General features: G+C 34.2%; 1 protein-coding gene across 2 annotated transcripts in view; it reads right to left on the reverse strand.

Annotated features, from left to right (window-relative positions):
• LOC135134974 (transcriptional activator cubitus interruptus) overlaps window positions 1-17,715 on the reverse strand; it is an 87,760-nt gene that overhangs the window by 24,441 nt on the left and 45,604 nt on the right. Inside the window, exon 1 of one of the 2 annotated variants that reach the window (XM_064063901.1) lies at window positions 3,899-3,981. The exons of the other annotated variant lie outside the window; for it this stretch is intronic. The gene's annotated coding sequence lies outside the window, so the exon portion shown is untranslated. Of the gene's footprint in view, window positions 1-3,898; window positions 3,982-17,715 lie in introns of those variants that run through there. 2 annotated transcript variants of the gene reach the window in all.

Raw genomic sequence — 17,715 nt, forward strand, 5'->3', positions numbered from 1 at the left:
GATTAGAGGTTAGTGTCCAGGATGTTTTACTAACATTTAACATTTTCTTAACAGGAAAATGGACCTAGGTTATACCGACGTTTTGGGTTTAAAATTACAATGAAACAGTGTTCATTTTGTATCTTGGGTTGTAATATTGACTTTTGGATTAATATTAAGTTGTATAATAGTTATTTACATAATTAGTTATGAAAAGTGGGATATTGTTTGACGAGTCCTAACAGTTTGCCAAAACGACCGAAGGGACTTTTGCAAGTTAGGCGAGTCAAACAATACCCATTTCATAACGTATTATGTACAAAATTTTATCCGATTTTGTTGAATTTGACCATTTGAATGCGTTTTTAATTTTGTTATCACAAACCTTTATAAATATGGCAATTGAGTAAGTAGGCAGTCGTCTGAAAAACAAGTGAATCATTGTTTTGAACCAAAAGTCAAAAGTGACAATTGGCTTTGTAAAGTGAGCAATTCTGACTGTGAATTGCCTTCGGACGTTGAAGAAAGTGCTAATGTAGCATTAAATTCGTTAATATTAGTAAAGCAAAAGGCAGGTATGATGGAGCATACAAAAATTTGAAGAGTGGTGCCAACAATTGCCACAATTAATGAAAAGGTAATGTTGGCCTATTTTGAAAGCACCAAAAGAGTCAGGCCAAATTGTTTTTAAGAATTGTACATGCAGTAATCTTGTGTTTAATTCAAATAATAAACCATAAAGACGTATTGCTTTTGACTTTTTAACGTCCCCTGAGAACCTCCGGGAAGTTATTTCATATCAGTTAAACGAGTTATGAAATGAATTCTCATTACGTAACTGAGTTATGAAATGAAGTGACAGTCATGAAAAAATTGACTTTTGACAACTGTCAACAATTTTGAAATAACGTAGCTTTCATAACGAAATTGGATAAATATATATACTGAGACATACTATACTGAAATGGATATATTAAAATTTTATTGAAAAACATACAAAAGTAGCTAGAATTTTACGAAAATCAACACACAGTGAAGAACGTTTTATTAAACTAGTTAAAAAAAACATAGTTGCTTTCAGGTTTACGTGAACATTTTTTGTTAAAAAAAACTTAAATTTTGTAGATTTAAAACTGAATTTTAAATAAAACTTGTCAGAACGTCGGTTAGCATTAAAAATGGAGAAGCAACGCTAGCATGGTGCGAACCTATTCAGCACGTTCTTTCCTGATTTAAATGCAGGGGCAGTTAATACAGTACCTAATAAAAATTGTATACATGTTTTCCCTCAAAATTGTTACCTTCTCTTTAATTATAATAGGTACATATACTGCCTACAACTGATTTATGTATGCAGTGTTTGTAGTGTCGGCGAATAATAAACGCAAATTGTTTACGTAGTGCCTAAAAAAACTAATTATAAACGTTTACTCAGAAAATGGTTCACCATAAACGTATGTGCAATAAATTATGCCAAAAATAAACCAATAAATGTTTATTCAATCAGCTTGGGAACAAACCAAAAGACAAAAATTGGTATGAAAGTGAAATTTTTCTCTGGTACCTCGATGCTTCCTTTCCTTTTCGTGCACGATTTAAGCTCACGTTTGAAGAAGATTTCATTCAGGTACTGCCTCCGTAAAGATGCAGCTTCTCATTTCATCCTTGCACAGTATTTTGAGATAAGCAAACGTATTCATCAAATCAATTACTACGAATGTTTGAGAATATGGGAGTAAATTGTGGTCCGGAGTGGGCGAGCAGGCGTACCACCTGCCGATAAAGGATTGCAGCCTTAGTAAAATGCCCTGTCCGATAGAATCTTACATCGGCCGTCCATTTCACACACAGTGCAAGAGCTGTTTATCTTGCCAGGTTGGGATACACTTATTTAAGATATCACTGAAATGAACATTACTTAGCTCCATTGTGAATTCTGACAGCGTGGTAAAGGTGCGTCCGTACGTGCCATGCCTGTATTTGTAAGGATGATGGCGCACTTTGACAAAAACGTATAACGATTTGATTAAACTTGAAAGGGTAATGAAGCAGGACGAGAAGAGCGATCAATTTGAACATCCTGCAATTACACAACGCCATAATATTGTGAATAATCTAAGAAAGATTAAGTGCAGCTTTCAAGATACACATGACAAATGGACGTCGATCTTTCCTAACGAATCCTCGTTAATCACAAATTTACCTTAAGTGGATGATTGCGGCACTACTCGAGGAGAGAGACAGTACGTAGCCGGTATCAAAAAGGATTGTTCCTCGTCTCTCGAATGAATAATTCGATCGAATGACAAATCACAACACGTCTGAGCGGTAAGCCATTCAAACAAGGAAACAGGACATGTCGTCTTCCACGTGATGACTAACAGTGCCTCGGAACGTTCAAACCCGAAACTATAATTTGTGGAAGATGAAAAATCTAGCGTAATTTCAAGTGTCATTGATAGATGGCAAAAATTTTTTACCGCGTCACGAAAGCAACAATTTACTTTGAAATTCGTGACCGAAAATAAAGCAGCAAAAGAACGTAAAGTGCCAGAGCTTTAAATGATGATGAAGTTACAAAATCCGGTTTTCTCTGAAGAGGGTATAATAAAGTCGTTAATCATAGTAGCTTTAAAACCTGCCCCCCGATATCCGATCTGCCTTATAAAGTTTTATTTAAATTTATAATTATTCCTTCTAATCTTGATAAGTACGAATAAGCTCTGCGGGTAGTAAATGTTCTAGACATACCTTCCATAGGCGGCGCTCTGAACGGGCTTCAGGGATTTAGATGCCTCACGCATATTTGTCACAGCTGTCATCGACAAATTAATTGGAAAGTTCAACAGATGTCTCCCAACATGATAACCGTTTAATTGGTTCTGATACAAATAGACGAAAGGTCGAAACACAATCAATTGGTACTGTACAGTTCGTTAGCATAAACTAACCGCGCTGTTAACTTCTGGCCCCGCGAAAAATAGGTTAATAAATTCCACAGGGTTGTTACCGTTATTTAAATGGAAAGTTGTGGTCGTTTCGGTGCATAACATTTCGTCTGGTGGTGCTTTTATCGCCTGGTGTCACCCAAAAAGAAACTTTTTATGGTCACCGTCCGGTTTACCTGCGACTTCCAGGGTCTGGTCATTTAGTGGTAAAATTCCCGTTCTTAACATCGAAATAAAATGCGATAATTTTATTCAAAAGCGTTAAAGCATGGACAGGTGGGTGCATTTTTGTTTAATTAGACCCAGGAAACACGTTTTCGTCGGCCGAGTTAATTAGAACGTTTCGGGAATATCTCGAATGCTTGAAAAGCTTGCGGCAACGATTTTTAATGAAATAATAACATTACAAAATCTTGTTTACTCGCGATAATTTGTTAATAAACTTCGGGACTGGTTTCGTGCGGCCGCAATTATCGTTATTTAATAATATCTGGTCTATCTTTCATGAAGTAAACTGTACAGATTAAGCGCAATTACGTGCGTTAATTAGTTGAGAAATTGTTCGTTACCGTACAAATTGCTGCAAAAGCGGAGCTTTATGTACAGTTAAATTACGAAAACGAAGACAAAGTGCCAACACCCAGCTGTCAACACATGATAAAACGAAGCAGATTGTATACAATCCCATTACCAAAAGTTCTTCGGTGATTTGTTTTTGTCTATCGGGCAGTTGTAGATCTGGTCTAAATTTCTCTAGTTCGATCACATTTTCAGATACAAAAGTTGATTAATGACATGGAGGTAATTTTGTGTAACACTAGCTCGTGACAGTGTTGTCACCAGGCCGAAATTTATGAGACGGCGGAAAAGTTTAATGTTTCCTTAATTAAGCCTTTACCCTTATGCGCATGTGTGAGCACAGCCAAGACAGGATGTTTGAGCTAACTTTAACAAATAAATTACCAACTTACTGTAAATAATTTGAAAGTGGTTTTTTATATCTCCTCGGAGCAAGTTTCGTTCTTGATTTCCCGTTTAAATCCCCGCATAAAACTAGAGATTAAGGTCGATTCGGTACCACTGACGTGCACAGGTGAGCCACAAATTCAACAAACCAAACTTAAATTACTTCACAGCAGTTGTACTTTTTTCATGACTAGAAAATAAGGAAGCACCATCCAGGAGAGCATTGCAGATTATCACAAAATCCAGTTAGCACTCGTTCGCGGCGGGAAGCACTCGCCGGACACAACACTCACGTGTCGAAGTACCAGAAGATCCACCAGCGGCATGTCGAATAGCGGGCAGTTTCGATTTTGCCATGGTCGCAAGACGCTGAAGAAAAGATAGGATCGCGCGAGTATGATGTAGGGAGGCTCAAGTCAAACTGAAGTTGGTGTTCTCAGAGGAACAGGTCGGGAGGAGAGGCCGACCACCCATGCCGCTAGACCAATCTCTGCTCAGAATGTCTTATTCCCGGGCCGACAATATAATAAAACACAATCACGACGAAATAAGACCGCGAGGATGATTGAGCCGTGGATTGCGGACTGCTGGGGGCTTTCGCAAGATGGCCGAGGTAGTACGTGCGCCGGATGACAGAACTAATGATCCTGACTCGCAATTTAGGATCGGCCGGTACGTTATTAGCATTCGCCGTGTCTGGCGTAAACGCGAAATTGACCGCGTAATCGCAACAATGCACACACAACGTCAAACAATGACTTCATCTAGGTACTGCTGAGTACCATCTTCATCGTGCTGCGTGAACAACGACCGGGGGAGGCAGCGCCGGATTAAGACTATCGAAGGTTCATCTATACTGAACACAGGATGTGGAATTTTTTTTTTATTAGTTTCTCCAAAATTGGTGACAATTTGAAGTTTCCGGGTTAGGTGTGTCTCAACAGCCCCGATGAAAGTCTTTTGCCTGAAATCAAGGATCAAATTGTTTTGGATCTTATGTTCTTACGACTTCACTGCTCCGCTCCCTAATGATCTTGATGATGCTGTTGATGTTTACTAATGAATGTTAAGGACTGAACTGAAAATAATAAACGATTCGAAACAAGAGTATATTGTAGTACTTTTTAGTGAGTTACGAAATATATAATTAAAAAGAAATAAAGGCGAAAGAATAACTTTCTGTGTTAATAAAATATAATCGTCATTATATTTCGGAAAGTGGTTCATGAAGCATGTGCCATTTTTAAAAACCGTGGACAATGACTTCAATTTTTGTAAACATTGTAAAAAAATCAATAAACTTAAACAGCTTCAGTATCTTAGGTAATTTTCAGTCGCTGTATATCCATTTCGGAGTAATTTTGAATCTTAACTTAATATTAATCTAAACAGCCTTTTTGTGTATTGATGTCACAACAGGGGACTTAGTAGGTGTATAAACCGAAACTATACACGTCGTTAGAGGGATATTCCTACTCTTCACTTCACGTACAAATTTTCTGAGGAAGAGAATTTTGTGTAGAGATGATGGCATTTCTTATCTATGGCATTACTGATTACTATCTTCTTTCTTACTTGACCTGACACAATAGTTAACTTCCTCGCTCTCATGATAAATACAAGATTCTCTCAGCTGAGTACTTACGGATCAGTAAAAACAGTATTTCATGCACATACATTTCTTATCGCATTTCACAATACGTTTAAACAAAGCAAGGCTGTTAACACAAATCGTCTTTGTCATTACGGGCACTTCTACTGCATGCGAGACGAATGCATTGTATTGGCCTAATTTAAACAAAAAAACTGTACATAATAAAATCTGTTGTGCTGTTGTGTCGTCCCATTGTTTTTTGGATAAATACACCTCAATTTATAACAATTTTGACATTTTGTACAAATTGTATTTAAGTTAAAAAATATTCATAACGCCATCGATAACTGTCGATTTTCTTTTAAGAATTTATCATCATGGATCTTTTTAAAGATTTGGTGAAATTTTTCATCACGTATTTTTAAAATTCAGTAGCTTAATTATTTATGGAAATTTCGGAACGTGGTTTTCATCACTGTTTACCACTTAGGTTACGTGGAAAACATTGCCGATTTTTGTGTTGAAAAGAAGATGCAGCAAAAGTAGCTTCCCCAATACAAGTTTCTTTTTAGTGTATCTCATTTCTGACAAAAAAAAAATCGTTGATATTTCCCTGGTAAAGGGCCATTTACATCCACTTTGCATTGATTCACTTTGTGTACGTGACATAACAGACATATGCCCCAATATACAACACAACGAGAAGTTCAGCCAACTTCAACTTTAGAGCGCTATCCTTCACGTCTATTATGTTTAACCAATCAGGGTCTTGGGTAAAACGCCGTAGAAGACATGCTCTCGCAGTATATCAACAAGAGCATCAACAAATCACTGTCTTCCGCACCGTTTGCCATTATAAATTATAATTATGATGTAACAGTAGCGGTTAAAACCTTGCTACTTTACATATGGTTCACGACTTCAGCAAAAATTAGGTTATATTGACTTCACACAAACTACGTAGGAAAGTAAGTGAATGCGAATGAATGCCAACTAAAAATTTCGGCCAGTTATGTATTTCTGTTATGTCACATTTGCAAAGTGGACGTAACTGGCCCTTAATGTATAGAATTCTGTAAACTGAAAACAGTGGTGAAACCTGCGTTACGAAATTTCTATAAATACTAGAGATATGATTTTTAAAGATGGTGATGAAAAATTGCACCAAAATGCTACAAAGAAGATGACGATAAACTGCTTAAAAAACTGCTATTGCGTTATTTACCGAAATGTGTGGATTGTGTACCTTTAAAATTTTATAACAATAGGTCTGTTAATAACGGAGATATTAAGTTCTGAAAATTTACTGAAAATCCCCTGAGCTTAAGCTTACTTTAAGCACGAATATTTACAAAAGTGAATTTAGTTGTTCCAAAAGTTTCATGACAAGCTAAAAATGGAAAGGGTTATACAATCGGGTTATAAAGTAGAGATCAAAATCGATACAAAAGTTTACAGTTGAAATTTGTCAAAAATCGAAGCCGATTTATAAACCACAAGTTTAGGAATATGTTATTTTATAATACATATTTAAATGCCATTTACTATGCAAATTTTTTTCCTGACGTCATCACATTGTTGGTGGAGATGTTCAAACAAATTTTGGTTACCGTTTAAAAAATCGACACAGACGCGAGGCGAGAGACGACAGACAGACAGACAGACACAGACGGATTTGGGAGACTTATTTTTTCATACTCTAGAAGTCATGAAACGTCGAAAAACATAAAACCAGCCATTCGCCAGATACCGTAATACGATACTTCCCTAGCTTATGCTCAGGAGGCAAACAATCAAAAGAAAATAAGAGTTTTATTTTGTTGAAAATATTTTATTCGAATCTACGAGTATGTTCAATTTATTTTGATTTAAATTATGTACATTTAAAAAGGTCGTAAGATCCCTTACTTTTTCGTAATTTGAAAAGAAAGTTTAAAAATAGAGAATGATTTAAATCACTAATTTTTTTCACAAATTTACATCACTGACCCTGGTGGAAAGCATTATACAATCGGGCCATAAAATAGAAAACAAATTCGATACAAAAATTTGCAATAGAAATTTTGGAAAAATGTTTTAGAGACAAATTTGAAATTTTCTAGCTCATTCTAATGAGGCGGATACTTGAAAATTCATTACGAAAACTGATGACCATGTTAGCCTACCCTTTAATGCATATGCGAAAACAAAAATTATGTTATCCTTTGGGATCAATAAATCATAAAAGTGGTAGAAAAATTATCACACGTCTCAAACCATTTTTGAAAATCATACATTTTACAGAAATATATGAAATTTCTTAACTAACACTGTCCTGTCAAAATTGCGACGTCATTAGTTTCATACTTTTGGTATTTATTTGACTGCAGAAAAACATTGGTACCTGCCTTTCTGGTTCTGAAAAAATATGTCAATGACTTATAACGGACTTCTTTGGGATGAACAGCTAAAGATAGATTTGATGTATTGATTACTGAATCAACGTACTATAAATAAAATGCTTCGCTGTCTGCACTATGCGCCACCACTGTTGTAAATTTTACTGCGCGAATGTAGCGAGTGTCAAACATTGGAGATTTTTATTTTGTAGCGTATAGACTTAGCAAGCAGTACCTTTACAATTATGGTAGGAATAAGTTACAACTTTATTTACAACGGATTTAATTTCAACAAACACGCAAGTCATAAATCTGAAAATTTTCAGTTCCACATGTATGTTTTGTAAAATTCTCTCATTTTTATAAATTTTGTTGTTAAAAAGGACATTTTGACGTACTGCAAAAATGAAATATAAAAAAATTGCGACAATTTAAACTTCGAGATTAGAATATTGACAAAGCTTTTTTCGTCTTGCTGAAAACAGAAACTATGATCAAACTGTTAAAAAATTTGTGAAATCTCTATTAATATACTAAAAAATAAAATATGGAAAACTTTAAAATCAACATTTTGTATTTAGTACCCACGTTCTGAAAATAATTTGTCTAAAATCTCAGCGTCAAAACATTTTTCAATTAAGGAAGAATAAAGCTGTTATTAGCATCACATAAATACGTGATTAATCAACCACACTTTACAATAAATTCCTCCTCACATGTTGAATATCATCTTTATCTTAAGGACGAACAACCGACCGTAAGCACCATGAGCCTTACACACTATAGTAAGCGGATGAGCTTTTGGGAATACACGAAGCTAGAATTTCTCACGTGGAAAACGAATTGGTAGATTAATTTCAACGTCTGAGGAGAGAGAACATAATTCATTTAATAATCCCAAAAGCTTCTCCAATGAATGAAGAGACTATTTGTCAAGATGTCGAATTAATTATTTATTGAACACGTGTATCACGTTAAAGAAGATTTATTGATGTCAGCGTTTTGTAGACGCCAATTTAAATGCACAATTGAAGAGAAAGTTCAGTGGTCTTAAACACTAGAGGTGCCTGTTGTGAAGCACGTGTTGAAAAGAGCACAGAGAATAAAAGCAAAAATATATTAACTAGTACTTAACAATCTGATGTCACGGCAGGCTTTAATTTCAATTTATACATGATGTTTTTTTTTTTGTAACAAAATAAATAACACAATGCTGTAAAAATGTTAAAAAATTCTTTACAAATCAACGCACAACATCAAAGTATGTTTAATTTTGGTTGTCATTAACATTTTAATATACCTACTCTATCGAAATTAAAGAAAGATGACAACGAAACCACGCATAGCTGACAACTTCTATATGTATTGTATTTTTATTTCTGCCATAAAAACTTTAATTAATCGCATGTGTTGTAATGTTTCTCATTATATCTACATTAATTTGTATTTTGATGTTCGTTTTATGTTTAATATAAATATTTATGTCAGGTTCATTTATGGAAACATGTTTCTACATTTGGTTTACTACTGTTTTGACTAGCAGCAAATTATAATGAAATATTGTATTTTTCTAGGTTTAGGTGTAATAAACTTTATATGGTGAAATGTAAATTAGATTTTTTGTTTTGGTGAAAAGAGGAAAACAAACTAATTATATATCACCTAGGCCAACATAACGGTAATTTTATAATAATTAAGTCAGGGTTTGGTCAGGAAATATCAATATGCAACAGATTTGATATTTCGGGAACGGTGTTTATAACTTTATTTGCAAATAAAAGTATAAATTTGAATGAAATATTTCTAGCTGGATAAATTATTTAATGACTTTATTTACAGACAATTAAACATTAATTGGGAAAACCAGTGAAAAGTGATCAACTAATGCCAACCTAATGGATAGACGGCTCGGTTCTTCTTCAACATCACATATGCTGTCAAAGCGTAGTAGTCCTCGTCTTATTTCAGTGTATTTAACAGAATTACCAACTGATCTTATTCTAAAAGTAAGTTATAGACTAGGTGCATCTGTGTGGTACAACTCACATAGAATTTTTGTAATAAGAATCATTAAATTACTCTGGTAATTTTCTTTAAGCAAATTATAAAGAGCACTGAAAAAGAAAAACTCCAGTACGAGTTGCATCTTCTTGTGCAGCGTTTCCGAGAGTTGATAATTTAGTAAGGTCTACTAGCTTCATTTATCAAAGCAGTTCTGGAGGCAATGTTCATGTATATGCTAGAATAATTCACCACGAGGTGAATGATGTAAAAATAAAACGAGTAAATAACGCAGCATATGGCGCTGAAAATTAAGATTCTCGTTGGCGGTTTGTTCTTGGGAACCACCACAGGCCCCCGTCATCACATAACGTCCAAAGTTCTTTGTTCGAAATTTGCATCGGTCTGCTGGACCGAGTTCTGGCAGAAATTCCAATCCAGTTGTGTTTATTTTTATTTGGTCGCTAGTTTTAAGTTGTTTGTATAACAGGTGGTGATGGAAACCCTATATTAAAATTGTATCAAAAGTTAATTTGTTTTCAGCTTCAGTGGTTGGCTGTGTGCATAACTTAATAATAAATTTATCGCTTGCACCGTTAAGGCAGGTTTGTAATGACAAATCACCTCGGGAGCGAGCAAATTAACCTTAAATTATGTTGAACAAGTACGGGTTAACAACCCTGGGTTCTTACCTGGATTTGGGTTATGAATTAATGCGACGTGAACATTCGGACGTTACGAAATGTAATTATTGGTTGATTGAGATTTTAATTGCGACCGAAGTCAGAATTCATTAATCACGGCCGATTCAGAAATGGTACGGTTTAGATACACACTATTATTAATTGACTTGTAACGAAATTTATTGCTCTTTAATATTGATTATTAGAAGATTTTATCAGGAAATTAATTCCGTAATTTATATTTAAAGTAATGAGGGGTTCTAGACGAATCCAATAAGAATGGTCGGCGCAAGTCCAAGACAATCCCGTATCTATCCCGCACGATCTAGAATCGTATTTCGTTTTAACATAAAATTAAACTCCCTACTAATTATAAGAAAAAAATAGTACCATCGACCAGATCAGAAATTCATTTTTAATTGCTTAATTAATTGCGCCGAGCACGAAAATGCCGGTAGCTTATTCTTATTCTACCATTAAATGTGTTCAAAAGAAACCGACGTGTCATTGACTAATCGAGTCGCTGAAAAAAGCACGTGTTAATTTAGGTGCACACACCATGCATACATCTGTTGAATTAAATTTATGGCCTTATCGCTGCGATCAAATTTCATGTTATAAAAAAGTGAATACCCATTTAAATAACGAAACAATAATCCTGCGAAAGCGACATGATTAATTAATTCATTCTCGTATTTAATTAATTTTTCATTTTCGTGGCATTTAGAAATCTGACAGGAAACTGCTTTTCAATGATTCTCCTTTTTGGTTTATTTAAATTCTGCGTACACACAACTGTATTGTCAAACAGTTGAAATATTTCTTAGGTTACTCCGTAAGTCGTTCACATAAATTTCGAACAAAAGGGTATAGGGGGGAACCTTGAGGCACATTTAAAAAAAAGATAAGGAGAATTTAGGAACAATTTTTTGTATAACACGTATTCTGAAAACTTTAATAGGTACTTTTTTTGGTGAAATGATTTTGACGAATATCACAAAAAATTTATGTGTATTCTGTGTTGCATAATTTGCATACGTCAGTTTTATTTTCTTCGTTAAGCAACAACTTCATAATTAAAGTTAAACGAGTTAAATTTAGATGTGTAGGCCTTAAGTTATGCATGAAATGCTTTCCGAAGATCGTCCTCCCCTACCCCCCACACGTGAGCCTGTGACAATCTTTAACATCAGTCCCAGATTTTTAAAAAGCTATATACAGGGTGTTATTGAAAGGTACGTACAACAAAATGGACAGTTTTTCGCGAAGTCTAAGAAGTCGGAAAAACTTATTTTGTCTTATCAAAATTTTAAGGGGAAAATTAACCCTTATCCAATCTTTTTAGACGCTACTAAAGGATAAATAGGTAAAATTAATCTATTTTAGTAAATCCTAGCAACTGTAACAATAAAACTTTTGTCAAGACTAAATGTTGCTATAGAAACGAAAGATGATCTTTTTATCAGAGGCGTACAACAAATTTGGACATAAATTTTAATAATTTTTATCTCTAAAAGGAGAACACTTTTACCTGAACTTTTTTTAACTTTTAGCACCCATACTTCGAGACCAATTGCCGATTTTATTTTGTACGTACCTTTCAATAACAGGCTGTATTTGGAGTGGGTCAGTTTAATATTACTTCTACTACATTTTGCCAAGTTTGAGTACATTTGCGTCAAAAAGAAAAAAACACGATTGTATCTGTTATTTTAGCCACTGTCATCATCTAAGCCATTTGATAAGTTAAAACTTAGAATTAAAATAAATTTCTTTTTAGGAAATAGTGTAGATTAAAAATTATGTAAGGAATATTTTCCCCAGAATTTAAGGACCTTCACGAGAACTGTCTTAATTTTTAAGAGCACTGTCTGACATCGTTTCAACAAAATTCGTTCCATATTACGCAGGAATGAGAAATGTATTCAGAAATCCTGACTTCCAGTTCTTAACACGCTATAATAAATTAATGAGAAATTAGCAACACATATAAGGTTTTTGTCCTTTTTTGCGTTACTGGAACGTATTAAAATATTCCTGCAGCAGTGTTGTAATTACTTAATAAGCGCTTCTTGCTTCGTCCAAAATCAAAATATTAAGTTATACTTCAAAAAACTGGTCATTCATGCGATGATTTATTATTAACCATATTAAGACGAGCAGGTGCGATGATGGAATTTCAAAATTAATTTCATAATCAAGAGACTGAAATAAATCAAATTAAAATAATTAAAGGCAAGGCGAAAATTTCGACGGAACCAATCAGAGTCTTCGTCATATCCTGAACTAAGAAAATCGTGATTGAGTTGTGCGTCTCATAATTACTTAATCATATCTTGAGAGCTGCCGCCACAAAACATAGCAAATGGAGAAAATAATGACGGTAATGCAAATTTGTGATTGATGGTGAATGAGCAGGCTGCTAATCTATGCTGCACCACCAACATAAGAAACGAGCTTGATTTTAAACGTCGATTTATGGGTAATTCAGTGTCTTGACGCAGATAGAGAGGTAATTTATTTAGGTTTTCATCGTGGTCTTCGTAGCGCTGCGCTGTTTTAACATCGTCACGAAAATAATTACAACGTTGTCGACAATCACGTCAAAAAATATAAATTAGTTTTAAGAAGATCCGATGAACGAAGGTGGCTAAACTAGCTGATAGATTTTCTTTGGAGCAACGTTATTGCCAATTTTAAAATGGTGCAATATTTAATTGAACACTGTTCCTTTATGCCTGAATAATTTATAAATTACTGGTTACTAACAATGCTGAAAAAGCTCAAAGACTTTTTACGGAATGTTGGTATCTAGCTGTAGAAATAAAATGAGTCAGTCTTAAATTTGAATATCTGTGTCATAATATCGTCATAAAGTTGTAAAAATGTTACACCTACAGATGTTTCTTTCGATTTCGTATGGAAAATACAAGATAAAAATATATCTTCAAAAAAGATTAAGTATCCTAGTTGTTTTAAATATTTTTGCTCGCACTATATATAATTCAAGTGGTCAATTCGTCTCTAATTGTCTCTGTTGATGTTGAGACGTACGTCAAAACTCGTGGCCATGTTGAATTGAGCCGAGTGGTGCCGAAGTTGTCCGCTCCAATCAAGCCAACTAATATAATTGAGATATGAAGATCGAATAAGTCAAGGCTTGTGGTATCTTGGAGGTTGTGGTTACATGGGCGGTCTCCGACCACGATCCCGAAACCCATAATTGCGGCAATTTTGTTTTCTCATACTTCATTTCGCTTGGTGTGCTCGTTTTGTTTATCACGGCGTTCTCTTGATGACGCCTTTCGGCTCGTTTTGATGGGATTTCGTGAGCTGTTTTCTTAAATATTGCTCTCTCTTCTAAAGAAGTGTTTAAGTCTCATCATAGTACGCATTTAGGTTCGGTAAATGAAGCAATCTACCACCAAAAAGAATTCCCCTCAGGTACTTCGACTATTAACACTTCTTCATGCCTCGAACACTAGGAGCTTCCAAGGTGACCTAGACTTGTTAATGGTGTTTGACGTGAGCTATTATTTGCATGTTAACTATACGCTGCGCTTTCTCTCCTTTTTGGCCAAAACGTGAGCTGATTCTTATTCTGCGTGCAAATCTCATGTCATTTCTTCCTCGATATTACGTAGCAATGAAATGATAAAGTATGACATGAAAAGCACTAATTATCATTGAATGAGTGTTGGGATTTTATTCGCAATGACTGCAACGAAGTACCATTATGGCAGATATTATTTCAAAACAATACACAATAATAACGAATATTTTGCATCTTGGGACTTACATGATAGCAATTACCCGACGGGGTGATTAGATTCAAGTTTTTGCTTTAATGAAATCGCCGCCAAAGATAAAGAAGTGTAGGACTAGGTAGTTCCACCCAGTTTCACAAAATTCCGTGTACTGTAGATAAGTGAGTAATTGAGTATGTTAGTAAATGATTTCGGAGGCTGTTATTAAATGTATAACTTTGTTATCATTGTAGGTCACATATTAGTTCACATCAGAAAAATACAATCCCGTTCCTTCATTATGTTTAACATCTAGCTACATTAACAAATAATGTCTATATTAAACTGTAAGATGTTATATATGCAATTTTGTTTTTTTTTTAATCTATAATATGCTTAAGGTAAAAATAAAAGCAGATTAATAAACCCTAAGCATAAAGGTACATTATTTTACAAAATTTATACAGTGTTTACTTAGCAAAATTTTAAGATGACGTCATCAAATTGTTGATGGGGGTGACCAGGTAAATTTTTATCAACATTTTACCATTTACACGACATTCTTAAAATTCGAAAATTTTACAAGAATAATTCTAATGGTTTCGGTGATTTATCTGTTTAAAATCACCAAAAGACGAGAGACGGTAACGAGCCGCCAACAGCTTATGCTTATATTGATCAGTATTATAAACAGTACTAAACGTATTGTAAAATAAACAACAAAATGTAATTAAAAATCAATTTTTAATTACATCCTTTCTTCTCCGAGTTCTACCCTTTTCTACTTTCTGGGCATAAGCTAGGAAAGTATGTACCTATGTACTGTAATAGAGTCCATCTTGGTGAATGGCTGTTTTCATGTTTTCATGACCGCAGAAGAATATGAAAAAATGCGTTTCCGTTTGTCTGTGGTCTGTGTCGATATTTTTCAAACAGGTAATCTCCGAAACTACCGGATTGATTGTGATGAAGTTTTATATGTATGTTAGGAATATCGGGTAGTTGGTAAAATACTAACCAAAAATGATCTCATCATCCCTATCAATAATTCACTTCAAATTTTCACGTCGTAAATGCTATTTTAAATTTTATAAAATAACATACTCCCGTAGCTGTAGTTTATGAATACGTTTTGTGTTTATAACCTAGGCATCCAGATTTTCTCAAAAAATCAAAATTGCACAATAAAGTCCTTTTTTTCTTACACTGTGACTAGTATAATCTATAGTTTTTAACCTATCATAAAATAAATAAAATTTTGCAAAATCAAATTTTACAACTTTTAGAAAAACTTGGATTTGTTGAATTGTACTTCAATTTAATAACCTTAGACCAGTTTTTCAATTACGCATCTATTTCCTGTAGGCTGCAGTAGTGGTTAAAAGTAGAAAAAAAGAAGAGAGTATTTCCAAAATTATATAATTCATAAGAAAATCAGTCAATGACACTGATGCATTTTTCATTAATTTATGCACTAATAAGTGACCTTGACTATATATGTAGTATATATAATCATTTTTGGGTTTCGCCAGATTTTTTTTTTTGTTTTTTTCATTTCATAATTATAACAAGTAACTTGTGTTTATTGCTATCAGAACATAGGATGTGACAACATATAATTTATAAAATAATACAGTGCCCACTGCTCAGTATATTAATGAATATATCCGCGATATAATTAATTATCGTTGAAAAACTATATAACTGCTGGCGATGTAGCTATATTACTTTCCGTGTTTTTCCAGGTCAAAAATATCTGACGATTTTTTAGGCAGTCCTAACGAATACCATTCTTGTACGAGTATAATTGTTATCAGAATATTCATAATATTAATTTAGAAATGCTTATGTAATAGATTTTTTGTGTAAAACAGTATAGTACATTCGACAACAACAAAACTGTTCGTGGTCTTGTTACTAATTAGAACACACAATAAAAATTCAATCTAAACAAACATTTGTATGATCAACATGGATAAACAATTTTCCTCTTCTTTCCACGTACAGAAGCTTACATAACTATTATACATCATTACGCTTCTAAGTCACTAAATTACAGCTCTATTTTGCCAAACTAACTAAATATATGTATTTTTTTAATCCAAAAAAATACTAGCACGACTAACCCTCCAAACAATAGTATAATTTTTTGAGTAAAACTTTAAACAATAGTCGCGTATCACAATCTTATTATGTATTAGAACTACTGTTTGAGTCGACGATATGACTGTTGCTCCAAATATTGGCCGACATAGCTTCATGACTAATGTTTAAATACAACTGTGTTTAAAAATAGCACTTTATAAATTTAAATCACCATTACGGATGGTCAGTTCCAGAGATCACATTCGAGCCTTGTATTTATATATTTGCAATTAAACTATTACATTAAAAGTGGCACAAAAACAAAATTTTTAAACAAATCTGTGTGTTTATGGAAATGTTTCCTAGACTTTAGAAATCAAAATTACCATCAATTAGCAAGTACACATTGAAAAAATTGTTAACACAAGACGTGAATTATAAATAAATATGTAACATGAAACATCACATAGAATACCGTCCAAGATATTGACATTAGTAAAGAAACTATATATCTGTAAACATTCGTCCCGACTACTTCTGGATTATTCCTAAGATCCTGTGTAATGCTCTATCTGCCATGCCGATTAAAATATTGATCTCAACGAATGTGTTCGAAAATCAAATATTTATTAAGCCACGTGAAAAAAAATTAACAAAATGCGTCTAAAAAAAGTTCGCAATTACGCATTTCTTTTTATTATGATACAATCGTTTTACGCTGAATGTAGATACATATCTTATCACTATTCGTATCGTGTGATCGTTTGTTTCGTGGTCATGGTTGACAATGACAATGAGCTAGCTGACTTCTTATTAGGGATACCACGTACTCCTCAGAAAGGACACAGGAACTGGCACGAACGTCGCCGCCCACTTTTTCCTAGGAAGTCACGTGACCAATGCCATCACCATCAATAATAACAACCATCCTACTGTCAGGATGCGGATAAGAATCCGTTAGAAATCTCCTCTAATAGACATGTTACTCTTCGCCGCCGTTCTTATCTCTCTTAAATGAAATCTTAAATTAATGAAAGGCCAACCTGAGCCGTCGTTCATGGACCTAAGCAGGAATCTCGGTTTCCGAAGCGTCGTGGAGAGCAACAAAGAGAACCATTATGCGCAATTGAGACATTCAGTTATTTATTCGCCGGTATGAATACCGCATTGAATCAAAACACTCATTATCTGATCATCGGATCTTAAGTTGGCGGAGCGATGTGTATCAACCGACAACCGCAAGCACTGAGAACGAGTTATAAGGGTAATAATCCAGCCAGACCCATAAACGATTATTACGGCTAACACGAGCACATCTTGCATGTTTGCTCCTAA

This window comes from Zophobas morio, unplaced genomic scaffold (genome assembly GCF_036711695.1).
Source record: "Zophobas morio isolate AGI-343-1 ecotype UQ-CSIRO unplaced genomic scaffold, CSIRO_AGI_Zmor_V1 ptg000024l, whole genome shotgun sequence".
Taxonomy (NCBI): domain Eukaryota; kingdom Metazoa; phylum Arthropoda; class Insecta; order Coleoptera; family Tenebrionidae; genus Zophobas; species Zophobas morio.